Raw genomic sequence first — 27,188 nt, forward strand, 5'->3', positions numbered from 1 at the left:
CTTAAGATTCTTTCCTTTGTCTTAACTTTAGATAACCAGATGACAATGTGCATAGGCAACGATCTTTATGTTATGAATTTCCCAGTGTTCTTTGTGCTTCTTGTATTTGAATATCTAAATCTCTGGGAAGGCTAGGGTAGTTTCCCTTGATTATTTCCCTAAATTTGCTTTCTAAATGTTTAGATTTATCTTCATCCTCAGGAATACCAATTGTTCTTAGGTTTGGTAGTTTAACATAATCCAAGACTTCTTGGATGCTTTGTTTGTACTTTCTTATGCTTTTTTCTGTGTCATTGTTGGATTTGGTTAATTCTAATACCTTGTCTCCAGCCTCTGAATTTCTTTCTTCTATTTGTTCAATTATATTGCTGAGACTTACTAGAACATTTTGCATTTCTATAAGTGTGTTCATTGTTTCCTGAAGTTTTGATTGTTGTTTGTGCTGCCTATTTCATTGAATATTTCTTCCTTCACCTTTTGTATCATTTTCTTGATTTCCTTACATTGGGCTTTGCCTTTCTCTCGTGCCTCCCTGGTTGGCTTAATAACTAACCTTCTGAATTATTTTTCAGGTAAATCAGGAATTTCTTCTTTGTTTGGATTTATTGCTGATAAAGTAGTGTGATTTTCGGGGGGTTGTTAAAGAACCTTGTTTTGTCATATTATCAGAGTTGGTTTTCTGGTTCCTTCTCATTTGGTTAGCCTCCATCAGAGGGAAGGTCTAGGGCTGAAGGCTGTTGTTCAGATTCTTTTTCCCTTTGGGGTATTTCCTTGATGTAGTTCTTCCCTACTTTTCCTATAGATATGGCTTCCCGAGAGCCAAGCTGTGGTGTTTATTATCTGTCTTCTGGATCTAGCAACCGAACAAGTCTACCAGGCTCTGTGCTGTTACTTGAGGTTGTCTGCACTGAGTCTTGTGATGGCAACCATCTGTAGTTCTCTCAGCATTGGATACCAGCACCTGTTTAATGGACTCTGAATGTTCTTAGTTTTGATAGTTTGATGCAGCATTTTTGTGCTGGTTGACCTCCTGCCAACAGGTGGTGCTTTCCAGAGAGCATCAGCTGTGGGAGTAGGGAGAGGAACAGGCGGTGAGTGGGGCCCTAGAACTCCCAAGTATATGCCCTTTGTCTTTAGTTACCAGGGTGGGAAGTGAAGGACCATTGGGTGGGGTCAGGGCTAGGTGTACCTGAGCTCAGATTTTCTTTGGGTGGGTCTTTCTGTAGCTGCTGTGGAGGATGGGCATGAGGTTCCCAGGTGAATGGAAGTATAATCCTAGCAGGATTGTGGCTGTCTCTACTGTCTCATGCAAGTCGTCAGGGAATTATGGGAAATCCAGCAGTCACAGACCTTGCCCAGCTCCCACACAATCCAATGGGCCCGTCTCACTTCCACCATGCCCCCCTCTAACAGCACCAAGTCTGTTTCCAGGCAGTAGGCATGCAAGGCTGAGAAATTATTCCAGGCTACCTACCTACCTACCACCTACCTCCCAGCTGTAAAAGCAAATATGGCTTTCTTTCTTCCTCTGCCCTGGGAGTCTGCACATCGGCTTCACACCCTCCCCAAGTTCTGGCTAGGAGGCTTCTTGATCAGTTTAAATGTCACAAAGTTCAGCTGGAGATTTCCTTCTCCCTGTGGCCTTTTTCCAGTGCCTCTGGCCACCCCTTCCAGAGGATTTCTTTGAGACCAGGCAGGAATGGCCTGCTTGGGGATCCAGGGAGATCACAGGGCCCTTCCTGTTGCTTCCTCTACCTCTTTTGTTGTTGTTTGGTTGGTTCTCTACATTTACTCAACTCTGGGGAAGGTCAGAATCTTCAGTTTCCCCAGTGAAGGTGCATATTCAGAGACAGACAATCCCCCTTTCCACTTTGGCAGTTTGGGCACTCACAGTAATTGGGGTGTCTCCTGGGTCCTGCAGGAGAAATCTGCTTCCTTCAAAGGGTCTGTAGGTCCTCCTAAGCTAGCCCCTTTTTTTCCCACCATCTGCTCTTCAACAAACCATATATCTTAGTTGAATTTTTTTCTGATTTTGTTATATAAACTGTTTTCTCAACATGAGCAGCTAAGACTGCCCCTCTGGAGAAACTTGTTTTTATAATATACTATTTTTATTGATACAAATCTGTGTTGAAAACTTTTTTTAAGATTTTGAAAATTATAAATGCCAAATTTCAAATATTGACTACTTCTGAAGTTGGAGAGTGAGTTATACAATTATGGAGAACTACATATGTGACCTCAAATGTATTTCAGATGATTTTCTTATTCTGAAAAACTCAGAAAAAGAATGATGCAAATGAAGCCAAATGGCAAAATTTGACAAAGATGAAAACAGAGCTCATTAGACTTTATTGTATTTTTGTATATGTCTGAAATATTTTATTAAAAATAAATTATCGATTTATTGACATATCAATAGTTAGCAGTTGAGACAGGAACTCTAGTTCAATTTCCACTTTCCAACACGTTAGCTATGACACTTGTTTCTTGACCAAGTCATTTTACAAATATGTGCCTCAGTTTTCTTTGAATGACTCAATAAGAACACTTACCTCATTGAGTTGTGGTGAGGACAAAACAAAGATGAATTAGCATACTTAAAACTTTTATTGTCAACTGCAGTAATTTATGTGTCAACTTGACTAGGCTATGGTGTCCAGTTGTTTGGCAAAACAGTGATCCAGATGCTGCTGTGAAGATATTTGGGGATACAATTACATTTACAATCAGTAGACTTTAGGCAAAGCAGATTGGATTATCGTCCATGATGGGATGGGTTTCATTCAGTCAAAGACTTTAAGAGCAAAGAATGAGGTTTTCCAAAGAAGAAGGAATTCTGGCTTAAGGCTGTGTCATAGAAATCTTGCCATTTGGCCATCTGGTCTGCCCTGCAGACTTCAGATTCACAAGTCCCCACAATTATGTGAATCAATTTCTCAACATAAATCTCTCTCTCTTTATGTGTCATCAATCTATCTGTGTTTACATGTGTATTCTATCGGTTCTATTTTCCGGTAAAGGCTTGACTAATACAGCAGCCTAGTAAGTCAGATGTTGTCTGTTCTCTTTTAGGTCTATGTTAGCCCAGCATAGTCGCTAATAAGAGACTATATAAATGTTTTGGGGCATAACTCAATCTCAATGTTTTCTTTTTTGCATTTATTGGATATGACCCTTGCATACTAGTTTTACAAAATTGTCTGTGGTTTGAAACTAAATATTCTCGCTAAAACACACAAGATATATTTTACTGTATATCAAGAGGTTAAAATTTGCTTTTGAACTTCTGTAGTTCAGACAAAGTAAGAATTGATAAAGTATTTAAGAAGCAATGCTAGTGAAATTAATACGCCTATCATAAAATTTATTCTGGACAAAACTGCTGAAATTTATGGAAAGATGTAAAGATATACAATTTGGCCACTAGAGGGCATGCAACATCTGTCACATTTTTCTTTAAGAGCAGGGATTTTTGCCTATAGAGGAGAGTAGTTACAGTTCAGTCTAAGAAATAAGAAAATGGAGCTCCATTTGTATTTCAATCATTATAATTGAAATATATATAATTACATGTTAATACAACATCATTGAGAAAATGGAGCTCCATTTATATTTCAATCATAATAGAAATATGTACAATTACATGTTAATACATTGCATCAATAAAATTGAATTATACATACAAACAATTTAAAATCAGTGCACTCACTTAAAAGTCATTTTTTAACTCATTTTCAATATTTAGGTGTTATTTACAAGACCAAATTTTTAGCTTTTATTTTTTTGGTTGTATACAATAGCAAAATTTTTAAATGTGGGAATGCAATTGACTCTGAGTAAGTGAATAATAAATAAATTAGGTTTTAAGTTTATTAAAGATAAGAACCATACTACATTTACTGTCAAATATATAGAGTGCAAATATATTTTGTTACAAAGTTCAAACATCTATATTGAACTAACATTAAGTACTTCACAAAGGTTATAATGCAATTTCATAGGAATCACTTTTCTAGACATATAAAGGGGTGACAATATCAGTCAAATCATATTCTCTAGGAATTCAGGGCCAGGTGATAGACTTGCATGTCACAACAAGACTCACTCAAGGACAATTACTATTTTTCTTTTTGTCAGTTGTTGGGAAACTCACTTGAGATCTTCTATTGATTAACCCTCAGATTCACCTCTTCTTTCAAGCAGTGGGCACATCAGCTCTATGTTCTTTCTTTCTCAAAGCCCTAGAAATTCAATTTATTTTCCTTTTTACATGGTAATTACCATACCACCTTCTTAATTGGCATCTCTTACTCTGTTTCTCTTTTTGAATCCCCTTCTACAAAGCTACCAGAACAATCGTTTCTTGACACATACTATGTGTACATATTTATCGGGTTCCTGTGATTTTCTTTTATATGCATAGAACGTATCATTTCTATGTGCTGGGAACATTTTCAGTCCTCTCTTCTAGCTATTTTGAAATACAAAACATATTATTGTCAACCATAGGCACTCTACCATCAAATATTAAAACTTATTCCTTCTATCTAATTAGATATTTGCATGCATTAGCCAATCTCTCTTCACATCTCCCCTGCCACCCATACACCCTTCCCAACTTCTGATATCTATCATTCCACTCTACCTCCATGAGATAAACTTTTCTAGCTCCCACATATGAGTGAGAATGTGTGATATTTGACTTTCTGTGCCTGGCTTATTCCACTCAACATAATGATCTCTAGTTCCACCCATGTTTCTGCCACCTTTTTTATGGCCGAGTACTATAGTATTCCATTATGTGTATGTCACACTTTATTCATCCATTGCTGGACACTTAGGTTGATTCCATATTTTTGCTATTTTTAACGGTGCCACAATCAACATAAGAAAGTATCCCTTTGATATACTGATTTCCTTTCTATGGGATAAACATGTAGTAGTGGGATTGTTGGAGCATATAGTAGTAGTTCTAGTTTTAGTTTATTTGAGAAATATCCATACTGTTTTGTACTAATTTATATTCCCATGAACGGTGTGTAAGAGTTCCATTTTCTCTTCATTCTCACCAGTATCTCTTTTTGTTTTTAACAGTAGTCATTCCAACTGGGATAATATCTCATCGTGATTTGATTTCCATTTTTTTGACAATTAGTGATGTTGACCATTTTTCACATATGTGTTGGCCATTTGTGTGCCTTCTTTTGTGAAATGTGTATTCATATTCTTTACCCATTTTTTAATGGAATTGTTTGTGGTTCTTTACTGTTGAGTTATTTGAGTTTCTTGTGTATTCTGGATATTAGTCCACTGTCAGATGAATACTTTGCAAATATTTTCTCCCATTCAACAGGTTGTCTCCTCACTCTGTTGATCGTTTCCTTTGCCGTGCAGAAGTCATTTAGTTTAATATAGTCCCATTTGCCTATTTTTGTTCTTGTTGGCGATGCTTTGTAGGTCTTAGCTGTAAAATCTTTGCCTAGACAAATATTCTGAAGTGTTTTCCCTATTTTTCTTTAGCACTTTCATATCCTCAGGTTGTATGTTTACATTTTTAATCTATTTTGAATTGACGTTTTTACATACAGTGAGAGATAGGAGCCCAGGTATACCCTCCTGCATATGAATATACAATTTTCCAATACCATTTATTGAAAAGGTTGTCCTTTCTCCAATGTATGTTTATGGCACCTTTGTCAAGAATCAGTTGATTATGAATACATGGATTTATTTCTGAGTTATCTAGCCTGTTCCATTGGTTTATGTGCCTGTTTTTATACAAGTGTCATGGTATTTTTGTGACTGAAGCCTTGTAATATAAAGTCAGGTAGTGTGATGCCTCCTAGTTTGTTTTTCTGTTCAGGATTGCTTTGGATATTTGGGCTATTTTTTGGTTTCATAAAAGCTTTAGAATTGTTTATTCTATTTTTGTGAAAAATGACATTGATATTTTGATAGGGGTTGCATTGAATCTTTAGATTGCTTTGGCATTTTAACAATATTAATTATTCTAATCTATAAGCATAGAATGCTTTTTTATTTGCTTGTGTCCTCTTATTTCTTTCATACATATTTTCTAGTTTTCCTCGTAGAGGTGTTTCACTTCCTAGGTTGCTAGATAGTTCCTAGAGATTCATAGGTATTTTAGGTTCCTTGCAGCTATTGTAAATAGGATTACCTTCCTGATTTTTTTTCTCAGCTAGTTCATTATTGTTGAATGGGAACCCTATTGATTTTTCGTTTATCAATTTTGTACCATGCAACTTTATTAAATTTATTTATCAGATCTCAGAGTATTTTGGAGTCTCTAGGTTTCTTAATTACAAGATTATACCATCAAAGAGGGTGATATAGTTTGGCTGTGTACCCACCCAGATCTCAATATGAATTGTAGCTCCCAGAATTTCCATGTGTAGTGGGAGGGACCCAGTGGGAGATAATTGAATCATGGGGTGGTTTCCCCCACACTGTTCTCATGATCATGAATAAGTCTCACAAGATCTGATGGTTTTATAAGCAGTTTCCTCTTTTGCTTGCTCTCATTCTCTCTTGCCTGTCACCATGTAAGATGTGCTTTGCCTTCTGCCATGATTGTGAGGCCTCTCCAGCTATGTGGAACTGTCAGTCCATTAAACTTCTTTTCTTTATGAATTACCCAGTCTCAGATATGTCTTTATGAGCAGCATAAAAACAATCTAATACAGTAAATTGGCAGCAGGAGTGAGACATTGCTGCAAAGATACCTGAAAATGTGAAAGTGACTTTAGAGCTGTGTGACAGGCAGAGGTTGGAACAATTTGGAGGACTCAGAAGAAGGTAGAAAATGTGGAAAAGTTTGGAACTTCCTAGAGACTTATTGAATGGCTTTGACCAAAATGCTGATAATGATATGGACAATGACACCCAGACTAAGGTGGTCTCAGATGGAGATGAAGAACCTGCTGGAAACTGCAGTAAAGGTGACTCTTGTATGTTTTAGCAAGGAGACTGGTGGTATTTTGGTCCTGCCCTAGAGATTTGTGAAACTTTGAACTTGAGGGAGGTGATTTAGGGTATCTGGAAAAAGAAATTTCTAAGCAGCAAAGCACTGATGAGATGACTTGGATGTTGTTAAAATCATTTAGTTTTAAAAGGGAAACAGCATAAAAGTTTGGAAAATTTGCAACCTGATGATGTATTAGAAAAGAAAAATCCAATTTCTGAGGAGAAATTCAAGTGGGCTAGAGAAATTTGCATAATAATGAGGAGCCAAATGTTAATCACCAAGACAATGGGGAAAATGTCATTAGGGTAAGTCAGAGACCTTTGCAGCAGCCCCTCCCATCACAGACCCAAAGGCCTAGGAGGAAAAAAACGGTTTTGCGGATGGGGCCCAGGGTTCTCCTGCTTTGTGCAGCCTAGGGACCTTGTGCTCTGTATCCTAGACACTCCAACTATGGTTAAAACAGGCCAAGGTACAGTTCCAGCTGTGACTACAGAGGGTGCAAGTTCCAGGCCTTGGCAGCTTCCATGTGGTGCTGAGCCTGTGGGTGAATGGAAGTTAAGAATTGAGGTTTGGGAACCTCCATCTAGATTTCAGAAGATGTGTGGAAATGCCTGGGTGTCCAGACAGAAGTGGTTGCTGCAGTGATGGGTCCCTCATGGAGAATCTCTGCTAGAGCAGTGCAGAAGGGAAATGTGGGGTGGAAGCCCCCATATAGAATCCCCACTGGGGCACTTCTCAGTGGAGCTGTGAGAAGAGGGCCACTATCCTCCAGACCTTAGAATGGTAGACCCACCAACGGTTTACACCAGGCACTTGGAAAAGCCAGATATTCAATGTCAGCTGTGAAACAGCCAGGAAGGGACTGTACCCTGCAAAGCCACAGAGGTGGAACTGCCCAAGATCATGGGAACCCACCTCTTGCATCAGGTGACTTGGATGTCATTAGTGAAAGGAGGTCATTTTGGAGCTTTAAGATTTGACTGCCCCACTGAATTTCAGACTTGCATGAGGCCTATAGTCCCTTTGTTGCAGCCAATTTCTCCCATTTGGAAATAATTATCTATAATGTCTATAAAGACAAAGAACATTATAAAAATAGTTATGTTAGAGTCTGATGGTCTCTTGATGCGTTTGATATGTCAACTTTGCTAGGCCACAGTCCCAAATTATTCAAATACAAATTTAGGTGTTTCTGTAAAGGTATTTTACATATGTTATTAAAATCCATAAATCAACTTTAAGTAAAAGATTATTCAAGATTACCCTGGTGGGCTTGATTCAATCTGCTGATAAATCTTGAAAGTAAGTGTCAATCCTCTTGATGAGCAAGAAACTCCTTCAGGCCTCTGGAGAGTTCTAGTCTGCCATTAATGAATTCCTGCCCTATGGATTTCAGGCTTACCTTAGCCCAAAGAATCATATAAGCCGGTTCCTTGTAATAAATTTCATAATATTGATCTCTTTATGAACCTGCTTCTCCAGTTGAACTCTGACAAACACAGCTTTTGATAACTGCAAGTGGGGCTGCTGTAACAAATACCAAAAAATGTAGAAATCACTTTGGAATTGGGTAATGGGTAGAAGCTGGAAGAATTTTGAGATGTATGATTAGAAAAGCCTAGATTTCATTTGACATACTACTAGGAGAAATATAGATGTTAACAACTTTGCTAGTGGAAATTTAGAATAAAGAGAAGGGCATGGCAAAGAAAACATGTATTTTCTTAGATTATCTAAATTGTCATAAAGAGGATGCTTATATAATATTGATATTAAATGTGATGCCAGAGAAATAATATCATTTTAGAGAATACATAATCTTTTATATTTATAGAAATGTAAATCTTTTTTTTTTTTTTTTTTTTGAGACAGAGTTTCGCTCTTGTTACCCAGGCTAGAGTGCAATGGCGCGATCTCGGCTCATCACAACCTCCGCCTCCTGGGTTCAGGCAATTCTCCTGCCTCAGCCTCCCGAGTAGCTGGGATTACAGGCACGCGCCACCGTGCCCAACTAATTTTTTTGTATTTTTATTAGAGATGGGGTTTCACCATGTTGACCAGGATGGTCTCGATCTCTTGACCTCGTGATCCATCCACCTCAGCCTCCCAAAGTGCTGGGATTATAGGCGTGAGCCACTGCTCCCGGCCAGAAATATAAATCTTAAAAGTGATGCAAGTGAGGGCTCAGAAATAAAAAACATACTACTGAAAATTGAATAAAAAGATACCCTTATTATACAGTGACAGAAAGCTTAGCTGAATTGTGTCCCTTGGTTATGTGAAAAGCAGAACTTGTAAATGATGGACTTAAGTAACAGGACATTTTCAAGCAAAGTGTTAAGGTGCAGCCTGGTTTCTTCTTGTGTCTTATAGCTAAAGGCAAGAGGAAAGATAGTTTAACTATAAACTTTTAAGCAAAATGGAACTAGGACTTGATTTTGGAAACTCCAGTCTCTCTAGATTACAAAAAGATGTAAAAATTAGGTGATTTGTTGTCAGAAAAGTATAATTTCAAGAGACAAGCAAAGGTATGGCTAAACAAGTTTTGTCTAGTGCCTTACAGTGATCAAAATACCCACTTATACAGAGGGCTGTTTGAAGAGGTTAGGCATGGGAGACCCACAACGTTGAGGAGAGATATTCAAAATAATCAGGGCCAAGCTTTCTTAAAAGAATAAACAAACCTCTCCATTAAATAATAAATTTAAAAAATTTAATTACATTATTCTTAATTTCAAAAATTTAGTTAAGCTAGCACCTTAAAAATATGAACTAAAAAAAAAAGGTTGAGTGAATGAGCTTTGCTACAAGTGTATGAGTTCTGAATTTCGCAATTATGTTGAAGTGATTATTTAATTCAGTCTGTCTCTGAAAAAATTAAACTCTTCAGTTTTGTCTTTGCAAAATTGTTATTTTATCTCTGCTTAAATCCTTACAAGGTTAGCCTACGTATTCCTGATTTGGTGAACTCTAAATTCAATAAAATAAATTACAGTTATTTTCTAATTTAAAACAAGCTACATCACTCTGAAAGGGAAAGATCCGATGGTGCAGCCTTGATGGCACTATCATTATAGGGACAAATTAGGAAAGAGAATTCTTAAGGACAAAGAAGAAGGAGCTGGAAACCCAGAATACTAACCAAGAGAGAATGGCAGCATATAAGAAAGAGATGAAGGAAATCTTGAGAAGCAAATAGTACTAACAGCACCAAAATTCCATAGAGAAATAAAGAAAAAGTCATGTAAAGAAGGCCTCTGTTATTACTTTCTCTGACTTCTCTGAAAACAATTCTGTAGTGATCAAATTAAAAAATTAATTAAAATAACCCCAAACTCAATCAGCTCACAGACTAGCGAGAGAGACGTACTTCAGCAAATCACTATAATGCCTGTCATCCAATATGACTGGTATTACTATAAAACAGAGACATGAAAAACTTTACGAATGCCTATACACAAGTAATTAAGTCTGCTTGTGTAGAAGAAATAAGTGCTTTTAGAAATGCAATGACATTTGAACTTAGCAATTGAATAAAGACATGCATTTTATAGAGCAGAAATTAGTTCTGGCATGTGGGAATACAATATCATCATGCCATATGTGAAATGGAGAGCAATTTGATAGATTAGTCCATTCTTATAGCTCCAATTAGAGCTTCAATCTTCCTGGCATCTGTTGTGGGCCTACTCCACTGATACAGGTCAGGGTCACTGGTCTTGCTGTCTAAGGTGTTATCTGAGCTCGTTGTCTCATGACCATGAGAATTAAGGAGTATGGACACAAAGGGTGAAGTTGGAGGAAAACTTTAAAAAGTGAAAGAAGAAAGCTTTCTGTAGTGGAGAGGAGAGCCCAAGTGGGTTGCCATTTTTACAGTTGAATCCAGAAGTTTTTATGAGAAATTCTTTTTATCTCTGTAGCTGTTTGAGTAACTTTTCTCATCTGTAAAGCTGTCTGCACAACTCCCCCTTATTTATGTAGTTGTGAGTATGTCTCTAGCCAAGCACAAAGTGCAGCTTTTCTTGTTTGTATAACAGTACGTTTGTTTTTGGTAATCCCCCATTGCCCTCAGTGCTTGAGTTCCCATGGAGCCCACCATGTACATGTCTGAAGAAGAAAGGAGTCTTTCCCTGGGAGTCCGCTCATCACAGAATGAACAAAAAGCTTCTATGTTGGACCTTGCTTACCTTCTCTGTTTATCTGTACAACTGCAGTCTGAGTTTTCCCCAGGCTGCTTTATTTTGCCTGTAGCTGTGATTTTTTTAGGAAGCCTGCTTCTCCGAGGACTAGCCTTAGTTGTCTACGCAACTGACTTTTTCTTTTCTTCTACCTTTACTGCCATGTCTTTCTCCTTCGTACTTTTTGTAGAAAATTAAAACATACATATTAACAGTGTTCAAATAGTTACTAATATTAAGTATTCGTGCAATATATAGTAACAATATCTTAGGATATTGGTGTATTAATACAGTTTGTTTGTTTTTTTAAGACAGGATCTCACTCTGTTGCCAAGACTGGAGTGCAGTGCAGTGATCACGGCTCACTGCAGCCTTGAGTCCCCAGGTTCAAGCAATCCCCAGACTCCTCAGTTGCTGGGACTATAGGTGCAAGACACCATGCCTGGCTAATTTTTTCATCTTTTTGTAGAGATGGGGTCTTGTTATGTTGCTAAGGCTAGTCTTGAGCCCCTGGACTCAAGCAATCCTCTTGCCTCTGTCTCCCAAAGTACAGGGATTACAGGCATGAACTACCAGGCCTGCCCCAGGAATATATTTTTTTTTTTAAATTAAGTGAAATCTTGTTGTCTTCTGCTTATTTCACAGATTCATTCAAGTTGTATTCAATATTTATTACTTACTTTAGATATATACTGTTCTAGATGTTAGGCACACAGTAACAAGACCAGTGCCAGACCTTCCCTCAGAAACTTACACATTAGAGGAAATGACTGACATTGACCGAGATGTCACAAGTGCACTAAGTGCTATAAAGGAGCTATACACAGTGCTGTGGATGCAGAGAACAGAGACCTACCCTTATCCAAGTGGCCAGGGGAGGCTTGTTGAAAAATTAATTTAGGATAAGATCTGAAGAGGAGTAGGCTGTGTGTTGATGATCATGTTAGAGGGACTGGAGAGAAATGGAGAGCTCCCCTGGCCAAGAAAGGAATACATGCAAAGACTATGAAGCAAGAAAGAATGTTTGAGTAAGACTCCTATGCCAGGCAAATGGAGCATGAAAGGAGAAGTGGAAAGTGATGTAGACTCTGTTAAGACGTGTAAGCTGTGTTTGTTAAGTACTTCAGTCCTTATCTAAGGCAAATATATTTCAACAGGGAGAGATATAATTAGATTTGCTTTTTAGAGAAGATTATTATGGCTGAGTTTCATACTGTATGAATTTCACACTACCTGGATCAAAGTGAGGCAAGAGTAGATGATCAGAGAACTGGTGGGCAAATACTGTCCCAGACTGGGAAGTAGATGGATGATGATTTAGACTAAAGAGGAAACAGTAAGAGTAGACACAATAGATAGAACTCAAAAGAATTGTGAAATTCTTGGATACTATTATCAACAGAGTTTAGATTTTAACTAGATATGGGGGATGAGCACTAAGGATGATGGCAGATTTCTAGGTTCAGTAACTGGGTATGCTGTAGTACTGTTTAATGAACTACAAAACACCAGATGAAAATATTTCAAAATGGTGACTTCAGTCTAAAGTGTTGCATTTTTTGGGCCTGTGAGACTCTCAAGTTTAAATATCCAGTGCAGGTTGCATGATATAAAGTAGTGGAGTTTACAAACTAGGACTTGACTTAAAAGTTTATAGTTCTTAATTTCATTTACCTGAGTTATTTTTAGCCAGGAGCATTCTGCCAAGAGCATTCAGTGTGTGTGTGTGTGTGTGTGTGTGTGTGTGTGTGTGTATGTGTGTGTGTGTGTGTGTACATATATATATATTCTTTTAACCAAGAGGTCCAGGAGAAAAGGTGATCATTTAATTTCTCCACCATTTCCCCATCCCTCTTACACAGAGTATCCCTCTGGAAAAGGGAGTAAATGTATCATAGGCAGGCTAACTTCTTTCTCACTCACAATATACTGGAGAATAGAGAAGGTTGTGAAACCTATATTCACACCTACAATAGAAGTAACAACACATTGAGAAGGTTGTGAAAACCTGTATGCACACCTACAACAGAAATAAAACAGAGAAGGTTGTAAAAACTTGCATGCACACCTATAATAAAGATAAAACAAGAAAGACCTTCTCTGTTCTCCAGTATGAACGAGTGAGAAACAAAGTAAGCACCTGCCTGTGATCCATTTGCTCCCTTTTGCAGAGATGCTCTGGGAGGAAGGGGTGGGGAGATGGTGGAGAAAGCAGGCAATGGCTCAATCACCTTTCCTCCTGGACTTCTGCCAGGCAAAAAGACCGATTATCGATTCTCCTGCCTCAGCCTCCAGACTAGCTGGGATTACAGGTACCCACCACCATGTGTTTTGTATTTTTCGTAGAGATGGGGTTTCGCCCTGTTGGGCAGGCTGGTCTTGAACTCCTGACCTCAGGTGATCTGCCTGCCTCGGCCCGCCAAAGTGAGGGGATTACAGGTGTGAGCCACTGTGCCTGGCCGATACATTTAAAATAAATGTTCTTTATAATATACACTTAAAAATTGCTATTGTATGTGCATAAACAAGTTTTCTCAAAAACTTATAGAAAGAATAAGAAAAATATATAAATTTGTGTGGCAAATAGATGTTTCCCTGAAAAGTAGGACAGTATCATTTATTACAGAATATTGTAACAGACTTTAAATAAGGCAAAAGAACAAATATAGGTAACTGGGAATAGGGCAAGTCAAGATACAGATGAAATTAAAAGCTCTGGACTTTGGCTTCCCTTTATGAAAAGGCTCATTATCACAGCATAGGCAGAAGAATGATAAACATCTATTGACCTGTTTTCCTCTTTCCACTAGTTACTCATCTCCTTCATGGCTCACCTGTTTACTACTATTTATAGCCAGTGCTGATAAAACTGTAGGCCACAAATATTTGTAATACATGAATGAATGTATCTTTCAAAAAACTATATATTTATGTGTTCATCAGTGTGGTTTTTCCTGCTGGCACAATTAAAAACATAATTATGATTTCTGCATCACTGTTGCCGCTTCACATCAGAACCTAACTTCTGGTGTATGAAGAAGTACATTTCCCATAAAATGTGTTCAGTTGTTTAGGAAAATATCTACGCTAAAGACTAAAAAATGTTATTATCATAATAGATATTTCTGCAAATATTGAGGTAGGAGATCAGTAGGACTTATTTTCTGAGGACGCGATCATGACCCTGCTCATCAAAGCAGGATGCAGTAAAAAAAAACCCGCAGATGGGAAGGGGGAGGAGAGCGAACTCTAGTTGCCCTCACTGCTCATTAGTGTAAAGACACTACCAGCAGCACCATGATAGTTTCCAAATGCTATGGTAATGACTCAAAAGTTACCTTATATGGTTCCAGGAACTCCCCTGCCCCTTTTCTAGAAAATTCTGAATTACTCACTCCTTAATTAACATCTAATTTGGAATGGGTATAAATATAGCTAGCCAGCAGTCTAAGGGGCTGCTACTGTTGCTGGACACTGCTGCTATTGGTGCTGCTGCCGCTGCTGCTCCTCCCTGGGACTGCTGCAGGCACTGCTCGCTGCTGGGATCTCTCTTCACTACCCTGCTTGTGGAGCAGCCACTCTGCTGTACCCTGCTGCTCTAATAAACTCGCTTTCTTTCACCATTGACTCACTCTTGAATTCCTTCCTGAGCAAAGCCGAAAACCCTCCCTGGCCTATGCTCCAATCTGGGGGTTCACCTGCATTAATATGACACAGGGACACGACGTGTCCCAAATTCTGCTCAATATTTTATTTTTAGTAAAATTCCATACGGAAGTATGCTACTGAGTCTAAACTTTTTCACATTCTGGTTGAGCCCACTCAGTATGTCAATTTTCCCAGAAAACTCAATTAAGTGATTTCACATTCTGCATAAACCTTTCTCATAGCCTTAATCAGTAAGAACACACTAAGCTGAGACAGATGGTAACACTGTAACCATTAACTCCTCCTGCTTCTACATTTTTAATGCTTTTTGCCATTTGGAAAAGTAGCATGTACTTTATTTGCTAATGAAACCACTTCTTTAAACTTAAGTCTACTTTTCTGGTATAGAGAACAAACCACTCTAAGGTGTCAAGGGAGAACAGTAACTAAGAGGTCCCAAATTGTCAAAACTGAAGGGGGTGAAGACCAACGATGTGCTTCTGGTTTTCTTCAGTTGATTGACCGGGGTTTACAGCCTGTCCTCCTGAAGAATCCCCTAGTGGCTTCTATTTTCCCTCTTCATGACAATTATTACAATGGTTTTAAATTGTTCTTTAGGATGTCACAAGGAATATTACAAGTATGGAATTCTATAAAAGTTCATGCCATGTCTGAAGAATTGACATATACAAGCTAACCTAATGCGTGGTACTCATTTCAGCCTTAAATATCTATTGTTTCTTCCAGTAGATAGAGGATAAAACTATACAATGAAGAAGATGGTTTATTAAAATCATTGTTCAACACTGAATTTATATTGTTTTCTTGTATGCCCTTATAAAATAATCCATACAGAATTTTTTAGCCTTTTTCTACTTTAATAGGTTTCCACTCCTAAGATGTTTCTGTTTATAGGTACAGAAAATATATAAACTAAAGGACTAGAAAGTATGTCCTATCCTTCTTTTTGCCCCCAATTTAAGACATGAGAAAAGTAAGGGCTTGCTATTGATATTCTATATAAAAGCAATAATTTTACCAGTCCATCAATTCCTGCGTCATATGAAAATCTCTTGGATTTCTTTTCCTCAGTCGTTTCCTTTCTTCCTTTGTACAGTCTGCCTGAATGAATGTTCTCTGCTCTCTCCAAGTTTCCATTTATGTGTTAGCAATATCTCCAGCCTGCAACTGTCTTCTAAGGTCAGTATCTGTATTTCAGCTTCAAAATAAATATTTTGAATCTAGATGAACTTGAATTAAAAAGATCCAAAAATAATTTATGATATTTCTTTTGGGAAAGAATTGCCCCTGCATATTTTACCAGGACAACTTTATATATAGCCATAGTAAGCATATGTCTTATCTGTATAATTTCCTTAATATCATCATTTCACTAATTGTGGAGGAGATACACGCAAAAGAAGAGAGGAGCTTTAAAAAATATGTAATGCCTGCATGTAATGCCTTACTTGATCAACAGGTTTCTGATATAATAATTGAGTTCACAATGTGATATATGCATCATAAAATAAACTCAAAGCCAAAGAACTAAACAAGAAGACAAACCCACTTTATAACTTTGCTTTCACAGATAGTGTTTTGGTTGCAATGGTGGTCTGAAATCAACTGTTATAAATATAGTGACTAGAAGTTTTAACTTTTCCCAACTTTCATAAAATCTATCGGGGAGGAGACAAATTTCTGTTTTCATTTTCAATAAACTGCCTTCATTCTCTTTTAAAACATTTTCACTGTTTTTGATCCAAATTAATGAAATCATAAGCATCAATTTCACAAGGAAAATACTTTTTTCATCACTAACTTTTGTCTTCAATCTTCAAGTACTTAGGAGATAAATGTTATTTATTTGGTCTCACAAATGATTCTGAGGGACTTCTGTGCTCCATATCACGCCAATTCCTTAGTGCATAAATGCACCATCCTTTTCCTAGACCAGCGTGTCTCAATGTCAGTACTATTACTTTTTGAGCCTGTATGATTCTTCGTTGAAGTAGGGGAGATGTTCTGTGCATTGCAAGATGTTTAGCAGCATCGCTGTTCCTTACCCACTAGATGCTAGAGGCACTCTCAGTTTTCCACCATTACCAGATAGTGACAAATATGTCTCCAGATACTGACAAATATCCCCTAGGGGACAAAACCACTTTCAATTGAGAACCACTGACCTAGATTAAAAACACATCTCTGGTCTTTCAAAACAAAGCCTACAAACAAGATCTGAAAGAACCAAATTACATTTTTTCCAAATAAATTTACTGTACATACACACACACACACACAACATGATATCTATATATATGAAAGTACATGTAGGCATATATAGATGTATATGTATGTGTTTGTGTTTGTGGGTGAATGACATACATATATATATATATATGTATTTACTTTGTGTACATTCTAGAAGAAATTATAAGAAATTTGTGGAAATATAACATAGAACCCAGCAAAGTAAGAATATCAGTATCTAGCATTCAGTAACAAGTTACTAAACATGCAAGGAAGCTGAAAAATAGTGTTCATAATGACATAAAATTTTAATTAATCAAAACTACCTATAAATGATACAAGTGATAGAATTCATAGACAATGATTTTAAAAGAGTCATAATTATACTACATATTTTCAAGAAGTTACAGAAAATGTGGAATATGATAAGTAGAAACATGTTAGATATAAAAATAACTCAAATTAAACTTTTAGAGATAAAAATTAAGAGGTTCTGAGATGAAAAATACACTAAACACATTACGGTGGATGAGGCATTTCAGAGGAAGAAATTGTTGAACTTGAAGATTTAGCAATTGAAACCAACCAAAATAAAATACAGAAAGAAAAAAAGGCTGAAATACTGGACAGAGACTTGGGCAATTAAATGGAATCAAATGTATGTGCAATTAAATTTCCTGAAGAAGAAGAATGAAGAGAGAACAAATCTAAATATTCGAATAAGCAATGCCCAGAAATTTCCCAAATGTAATGAAAATATCCACAACATAAGAAATAGAAAGAAAACCACACTGAGGAAAATCATAATCAAATTAATTAAAAAGACCAATGAAGAGGAAACATCAAAAACAACTTAGAAGAAAAAGACATGTTATATACACAACAATGGTAAAGATGACTACGGATTACTTGATCAAACAAAACAAGTAAGAAAATTGCAGAGTAACATTTTTACAGTATTGTCAACCTGGAATTATCTAACCAGTCAAAACATCTTTGGAAACAAAAGAGAAATAGCCTTCCTAGATATACAAAAGATAAAAGATTTTATCACCAGCTGACCTGAAATCCAAGAGGCAGAAGAAAAATTATACCAGATGAAAATCTGGAACTACTCAAAGAAATGAAGTGCAACAGAAATGGTAACTACATCTGCAGACAAAACTTTTTTTTTTCTTATGACATTTGAATCTTTTAAATTACTTTCATCAGTCCAAAGAAAAACTAATAAAAATGAATTATGTTTATAACAAGTGCAAAAGTAATACGTATGACAACAACAGCACTGAGTTCGAGGAACTAGAAATAAAAATAAACTGTTTTTAATACTCTGTGAAGTGGTAAAATATTAAATGAAGTAGAATGCAAAGTTAAGCAGATAAACCTTAAACCCTACAGCAAATACTAAAATATCAACAAAAAAGTTATACTTAAGCCAACAAAGGAGTAAAATAAAGTAATGAAAATTTCTAATTAATGAAAATGAAACATAAAGCAAAGAACAGATACGATACATGGAAAACTGGAAGCAGTTGGAAGATTTAATTCCAACCATAACCTTAATAACAGTAATTATAAATGGTCTAAACATCTCACTTAAAAGTCAGAGGTTTTCAGGTTTGATTTAAAAAGGAAGAACAAAGGAGGAAAATAAAAAAGCCCCTTTAAATACAAGACACGAATAGATCACAAGTAAAAGCACAAAAAATGACATATCATGCCACCCATAACCAAAATAAAGTTATAGTGCCTAAATTAATATGAGAAAATGCAGATTTCAGAGAAAAGAATAATACTATTAGAGATAAACTAATCATTTTCTAATGATAGCTCAGTTCTTCAAAATAATATACTAATCTGCATTTATATACTAATAACAGTTTCTAAGTATATGAGGAAAAAGCTGATTGAATTGTACGGAATAAAAGACAAATAAACAATTATAATCACACTTTTTTCACCATGTTAGAATATGTCTACCAAAAGTTAATAGGTATAGGAAGTTTCAAGTGCACACGAAATTTTAAACAATAGAGTCCATATTCTGGACCGTAAAACAAGTCTTAATAAGTATGAAATGATTCATATCATAAAAAGTATGATCTCTTCAGAATACAAACCAGCATAAGTAACAGAAATATATAAGGAAAATTCCCTAGTTTTGGAAAGTGAGTAACAATTTATACATTCAATCCAATGCAATGAAGCAAGAAAGAAAGAGTACCCAGATTGGAAAGAAAGTACTAACACTATTTTTCTTTCCAGATAGAATGATTATATCCAGCATCCTAAGAAATCTCCAAAACAGTTTTTAAAATTAGTATCTAAATTTATCAGGGATGCAGGAGGCAAAAATAACTTGTATTTCATTATAAAAGCAAACAACAATTGACAATTGCAATCTTAAGAACTCAATTAAAATAGTACCAAAACTATGAAGAGCTGAAAAGTGGCGAGACCTGTATACTAAAATTTCCAAAGCTTTCTTGAGCGAATTTAAAGATTTTAGTAAATGCAGAGATATACTATGCTTTTGAGTCAGAAGACTCAATATTTTAAAGATAACAATTCATCTAATATTGATTTATAAACCAATTTAATCCCATTCAAAATCTTGGCAGGCTTTTTATCAAAAGTGACAAGTTGGTTCTAAAATTCATAGGGAAATACAAAGGTCCTAGAAGAGCCAAATAACCTTGACAGAGAAGAATAAGGTTGGAGAAGTTTCACTATCTATTGTGGTTAATAATTAAGGCTTACAATGCCGTATGATCAAGACAATGTGTTGTTGGCATATGATAAACAAATAACACCATGGAGGATTCAGAAATAAACCCATGTAGATACAATCGATTGATTTTTTTTTTTTACAAAATTGCATGGCACTCTGTGAAAAAAGGGTACTCTATTCAACAGTTTTTTTTTTCTAGAACAATTGGTATCTACATACAAAATGAATTTCAGTCCATACCTGGTAGCATATGGAAATATTAATTCAAAATGTATCAGCCATTTAAAGGTAAACCCTAAAAGTATAAAACAGTCTAGGAGAAGACCTTTTAAATCTTGAATTAGTCACAGATTTTCTAGATATAACACAAACTGTACAGTTCATAAAGGGAAAAGGTAGAAAATCAGATTTCATCAAAAATAAAAACTTCTGCTCTTCCAATGATATGGTTAAGAGAATAAAAACACAGGAACCTGACTGGGAGAAAATGTTTGCCAAACACATATCTGATAAAGGTCTGACATTTCAAATATGTAAAGAACTCTAAAATGAAATGGTAAGAAAATAACTCAATTTTTAAAATGCGCAAATGATTTAAACAGACACTTCCCCACAGAAGACATACAGATGCAATGAAAAGTTGAAAAGATGCTCAATACTCTGTTTATGGTGCACATGAAACAATACTCATAGTCATTATTGGAACACAAATAAACCCTGCAGTCTGATACCACACATTACCACCCTATTGAAAGCAGTTTTTCTCAATCTAGACAGCACTGGCATTTTTGTCACTATAATTACTATTATTTGTGGTTGGATGCTGTGTTATAAAATGTGGGGTGTATTGTGGAAGACAGTGTGGCGATTTCTCAAGGATCTAGAAATAGAAATACCATTTGACCCAGCAATCCCATTACTGAGTATATACCCAAAGCACTATAAATCGTTCTACTATAAAGGCACATGCACACATATGTTCATTACAGCCCTGTGTACAATAGCAAAAACCTGGAACCAACCCAAATGCCCATCAAGGATAGACTAGACGAAAAAAATTTGGTACATATACACCATGGAATACTACACAGCCATAAAAAATGATGAGTTCGTATCCTTTGTAGGGACTTGGATGAATCTGGAAACCATAATTCTCAGCAAAGTGACACAAGAACAGAAAATCAAACACCGTATGTTCTTACTCATAGGTGAGTGTTGAACAACAAGAACACGTGGACTCAGGGAGAGGAGCATCACACACTGGGGCAGTTGGAGGGGGAAGGGAAGAGACAGTGGGGGGTGGGGAGGGTGGGGAGGGATAACATGGGGAGAAATGCCAGATATAGTATGCATCTAAAGTAAAAAGAAAAAGAAAAAAAAATGCAGGGTGTACAACAGTGTGCTTAGCTTCTAGATACCAACAGCAAACACTCCCTTCGGCCACTTCCAAGCCTTGGCAGATGTTCTCTGGGCACCAAACCACTCCAGGTTCAGAGCCACTTGCCTATACTATGGAAATTATCTCCGGCATGTTCTCACCGTCATTGTTCTTGTCCCACTCTCCTTTGCTCCATACTGCTGCCCAAGCTATCTTCTACAAACCAAATCTGACTATATCCTTCTGTTTCTTTAAAGACATTTCCTGGTTCTCAGGTGATTTTTATTTTTTTAAAAAAACTATATTTCTCACAATTCCTTGATTTTATTTACACACCTACTTTGCACACCTTCTTTTTCCATGGCTTTACACATATAGACCTGTATATTGCAGCCAGTCAGAGATCCTTGCTGAATATACTGCATTGTTTTTGCTTCTGCAGTTGAAAGCATTTGCACAAAACACAAAGCAAATACTTTGCTCTCACTTTTTCCGCTATTATTAAGCACAAAGCACTTCACCTGAAATTCTGCAATATTTAGGTAAAGTACATCATCTCTGTGAAAGCCTTGCTGACATCACAAAGAAATATTATCTTAAGGTTTTTAGAGTGCAGCCACCAGAAAACAGATGTGAAAAAAAAGACAGCTTTATTTCTTGTTAGCACCAAGGTCTGTCGCAAAGCGTGATTATGAAATTAATTATTCTGTCAGGGAGCAGATGTTTTATATATTACATGGGTGCTAAGATTAGTTCATTGTTCTCAGTTCTCACAAATAACCATCCTCTAAGAGTAAGCAAGTTCAGGAACAATGCAATTGATAATCTTGGATATTTCAAAAACCTTGCAATTTAGGCTATAGATTTACAATTCTTTATTAAATAAGAGTTGTAGAAATTTGTTAATCTTTTCAATTATTAGCTTCATATGATAGGTTTCCACAGCACATATTTTTCATACCTTCATTATAGACTTAGTATTTTTATATCATATTTTTTACATATTGTTACCACTGCAATTGATTTGTGAATTTCTTGGAAGCCAAGCTAATGTGTAACTTACCTGTTTTATCCTCAGGCTAGCACTAGCCAGGTATGGTTATGTTATATGTGCACAGTTATATGAATACAGTGACATCAATTAAAAGCAATCTTCAGAAAAAAATATTTTTTTTTGTTGATTGAGACAGAATCTCATTTTTGTTGCCCAGGCTGCAGTTCAGTGGCACAATCATAGCTCATTGTAGCCTTGAACTCCTGGGAAAGTGGTACCCTCCCTCCTCAGACTCCCAAGTATTTGGAACTACAGGTGACTGTCATCACACCAGGCTTATTTTGTAGATCTGTTTTGGTTGTCATTGGATACATGTATTTCCCAGGCTGATCTCCAATTCCTGACTTAAGTGATTTCTCACCTTAGCCTCCTTTGAGATTGCAGGCATGAACCACCACACCCAGCATAACTTGTTTTTAAAAAATTATTTTTCATATAAAGATACGAATAATGTAAAGATAAAAAAAGATGCGGAAATTACTTTTAACCCTAGCTGTTGAAAAGGAAATAATACAAATTTAGAACTAATATTTGATTTTGCAAAGTTCAAATTCTAGTGAAATCTGATAATGGTCAAGTATTTTATGACTTTGCCAAAGTTAACTGGATAAGAACCAAAATAAATTTTTGTTTGAAAATTCAAAAGTCTACATAATGGAACTTTTTTTTGCCAAACTTCATTTACCTCATTGAATAAAGGTTTTGTAAACATGAAGAGTCTAAGAGTATTTGGGAGTCTCTGGAAACTGAGGAGATTATAGGTCATTTAAATCATAGAAAGGATTATTCTTGATTTTTACTTCTTTTTCCCAATATTATATGGGTTTTCTTTAAGGGAGTGGGGGCAAGACCTCATTTTATTGCCCAGGCCAGTCTTGAACTCCTGGGTTAAAGTGATCCAACCTCTTAAGCCTCTGGGTGTAGCAACAGATACATGTTGCTGCACCCAGCTCTGTATGCAGTTTCCTAAGGAATCACTTTTGCATAAAGAATCTTAGGTTATATGCCATATAGAATGAATTTTGAGTAGATATACTAAATATTTCTGTATTTGGCGATAAGAATGATTGTTCAGCCACCAGATACCTGGATACCTATCACTTGGATATCAGCAAGGAGCTTTGTGAGAAATAAGTATCACACGTACATTTGAGAAGATTTTTTTAAAGGGAAACTTCTTAAGGTATACATGGCCTTTATGGAAAATTCAAGGACTATTGTAGTTAGTACTTCAGAGGCTAAATGAACTGGAAGCCATTATTATCTCACTTAAGTACTAGGATAGAGATCATTATGAGCACTAGGCAAGAGGGAGCTGTCTGACTTTTGCTGTGACCTTCAGCTGAGGACCATAGCCAGCCTGCAGTGATTCTGCAGGGTGACAGAGGGGATAAAGAGCTTAACTTCACTCTGATTCCTCCCTCCAAATTCTCATGGTTTTCCCATTGATTAACCCGAACTGGAAGGCAAAGAGTACGTTAGTTTATTCCATATAGATTGTTTCCCAGGAAACACAGCAGATAAAGCGAAGAGGAGCATGGATCTTGAGGAGCAAATGAAAAATATCTAGCATACTGGCCTGGGGAAAAGAAAAAAAAAGGTATCTATTAGGTAACTTAATTATGCTCTTGTTGTGCTTAACATGTTAGATTTTAAACTGCTGTTTCAAAAACTAAATTTGCTTTTCCTTTACCTCATAGTTAGCTAATAGTTTCTTACAAGATTTTATATTTTTAAAATCTAAAACTCAAGTCTTAAAAACAGAGAATTATTTATATTTTTCTTCTTCACTAGCTGAGCAGCATTAAGGAAAAGAAAAACATAAGGAAAATGACACTAATATATACAAATGTAATGTTTTACACTGGCTCAGTTTTTAAGACCCTTTTACAGAGATTTTATAGAAGGTGAAAATCTTAACAGTTTTGAAATTATTCTGGTAACTGTGGAAGTTAGTACAGCAGAACACACACACTGGGCTGCTTGATTTATGAATCTAGTTCTCACAAATCACCTGACTTTGGCTTACATAGTCATCATCTGTCCTGCCAATTAAAGTTTTTACTATAAAATATAAATTCAGGTTGTCCAAACCAAGTTCAAAATGAATATAGAAATGGGACTATTTCTAAACCCTAAATCATAAATAGTAAATATTTACAATTTATTTCATTTATTTTATAACTTTTTTGGTCCTCTTTCAAAATGAGAATCTCTCTCTGATATAGTACTAGCTTCGGGACTTTATAGTTCAGTTTATCTTCACCAGCAGCAGTTTCATTACATTACCCCAGGTTAGAAAGGATCTTAGTGGTGTGGAATTGCCTTAGCAATTAGGTACACGTATACTCTATTTTTGAGACCCTGTTACTAGTGGTCTTAGGGCCTGGAGAAATGATCTCACACGTAGAGTCTTATTGCAGATACAAAGAATGTTTTCTTCTTCCGAGTTACCAGAGAAAGAAGATAATAATGATGCAAGGTACTCATTAACAATGACTACTTAAATTTTGTTCAACCTTGTCTGTGTAATATAAGGTAAATCCATTCATCTCCTTGTGGAGTCTTTATCTGTGACTTTTTCCTAGTTGGCCATGAGATTTTATAACTCTAAAGTGATATCTTCTACATTGTTTTTATACCATCATCAGTCAGTACTGATAGCCTAATTGTGTTGACTTTATTTCTAAATGGTTCCAATTAAAACTTTTTAGTTTTATCTAGGAAAGGCAAATATCACTTGCTGTGCTATTTGCTACACAATAATATATTAAATATATGCTCTAAATAGTTTTATAGGTCGTAAATGAAAATAAGATGCCCCATTCAGGCCCAGTAGCTCACACCTTTAATCCCAGCATTTTGGAAGGCCAAGGCAGGTGGATCACTTGAGGTCAGGAGTTCAAGATTAGCTTGGCCAATATGATGAAACCCTGTCTCTACCAAAAATAAAAAAATTAGTCAGGCAGGTGGCATGCTTCCTTAGTCCTTGATACTCAGGAGGCTGTGACAAGAGAATCACTTGAAACTGGGAGGCGGAGGCTGCAGTGAGCCAAGATTGTTGCACTGCACTTCAGTCTGGGTGACAGAGCAAGACCCTGTCTTAATAAAATAAAATAAAATGCCCAAAGTTTGAATAAAGTAATATGTATGCAGCACTATATGGGAATTTGCACTCAATTTGAACTTTAGACCATGTGTTCTACACTATCCATTAAGAAACATTCTCTCTAATAAGGCCAGGAACTAGAAATTACAAGGGGACATTTTCACTGACATTGCTCAGGGTTAGAAAGCAAATACTCTTGCTTCAGATAGTCTCTGACTAGATGTTATATTATCATGGAGGTCAAGAGGAGTTACCCAGTGGTGAGTCTCAGCATGGCTTATTCAGAAGCATTCAAAGATATGATAATGAAAAATAGCACCCAGTCCTCTTAATATGTAGTCTTAGTAGGTAGTCATGTTAAACTACACTAAACTATTAAAACTTCATGTATTACTAATATTTAAAGATTAAGTCCAAATACATTGTTTCCTAAAATGAAGTAATGGATTAAAATAGAACCTAACTTAATATCTTTCTCTCTCTTTATTGATTCTTGCTTAACAAACAACTTTAAGAGGAGACTCTATGTAAGTATCTATTAATGTTATATTTTTACTTGTTTTGTCTTACAGTGAGAATTTCCTGTACTAGTCTTCATTCATTTACTATAGGTCTGAAAACCTACGGGAGTGATTTTATTATTTATATGACCCTCTACTTAATAGAAAACACAGCCCTATAAACATGAAATTAACTACAAGGAAGAAGTCTTATGATTTCAAGTAAGCAGACTGTATTCTTTGTCTTCCATTCCTTGCACAAAAAGAAAAGAAAACAAGACCATAAGCACCTCAGTACCTTTCCACCCTTGCTGAGACTAACAACCAAATGTATTTCAGAAGAGACTTAAGCTAGAATTCTCTTACCCACTCAAGCCATAACAATATAAAATTATGAGAAATAAAAAAATCCAGTATCATTCTGAGGTACTAACCAGTTAATAAAGAGTGGCCATTTGAGATTTCCTAGAGTATCTGTTTAGTTTGTCATTATTATTCAGTAAATGAATAAACAGCTGTTTGCCAATTCAGTACACAAAAAAACTTCAAACTATGTCAGAGCTAATGTTCATAAGAAAACATTTTAGATTCTTCTTTTCAAGGTTACCATTAAGAAAACTAGGGATGTCTCCATTATAAAATAACATGAAAAATGAGAACACATGGACACAGGGAGGGGAGTACTAAACACTGGGGTCTATTGGGGGGAAAAGGGGAGGGCCAGCGGGGGGCGGGGAGCTGGGGAGGGATAGCCTGGGGAAAAATGACAAATGTGGGTGAAGGGGAGAAAGGAAACAAAACACACTGTCATGTGTGTATCTATGCAACTGTCTTGCACGTTCTGCACATGTACCCCAAAACCTAAAATGCAATAAAAAATTTTAAAAAATAAATAAATAAAAAATAAAATAACATGAAACAAATGTATAAATGTAAAACAACCAATTTTCTGAAAACCATAAAAAAGGGTTGGCTTTCCAGATTGATATTATATAGAGCTCTCTGTCAATCACCATAATATTTGCCAGGAGCCACAACATTCATGAATATTCCACCAATGTGTCTATATAGGAATTTTTTTTTTACTATCTTTGCCTTCATCTTTTTATATATTATGATTTAATTTAATTTAATTTTTATTTGTGGGAGCCAGAGACTTTTTGGACACTGAAACAATTGTTCTAAATTTATAAAACTGTACTTTTTAATTTTATATGTTGTTTTTCATAATTTTACTTCTTAAACTTTCATTATGATAATTGTATTTATGAAATCAACACAAAAATCTTCACGTACCGTTTCTTCATTTTGATAACTAGGATTGTCAAAAATGCAGGCGCATACCATCTTTA

The 27,188-nt window shown here is 36.0% G+C and overlaps 1 long non-coding RNA gene across 1 annotated transcript in view; it reads left to right on the forward strand.

The window, feature by feature from the left end:
- Positions 1–21,030, forward strand: part of LOC128929875 (uncharacterized) — a 52,969-nt gene extending 31,939 nt beyond the window's left edge. Inside the window, exons 2-3 of the long non-coding RNA XR_008477100.1 lie at positions 15,932–16,014; positions 20,920–21,030. This is a non-coding gene — a long non-coding RNA (uncharacterized LOC128929875). The remainder of the gene's footprint in view (positions 1–15,931; positions 16,015–20,919) is intronic.
- The last annotated feature ends 6,158 nt before the right edge of the window (positions 21,031–27,188 follow it).

The sequence above is a fragment of the Callithrix jacchus genome, chromosome 16, assembly GCF_049354715.1.
Source record: "Callithrix jacchus isolate 240 chromosome 16, calJac240_pri, whole genome shotgun sequence".
Lineage (NCBI taxonomy): Eukaryota > Metazoa > Chordata > Mammalia > Primates > Cebidae > Callithrix > Callithrix jacchus.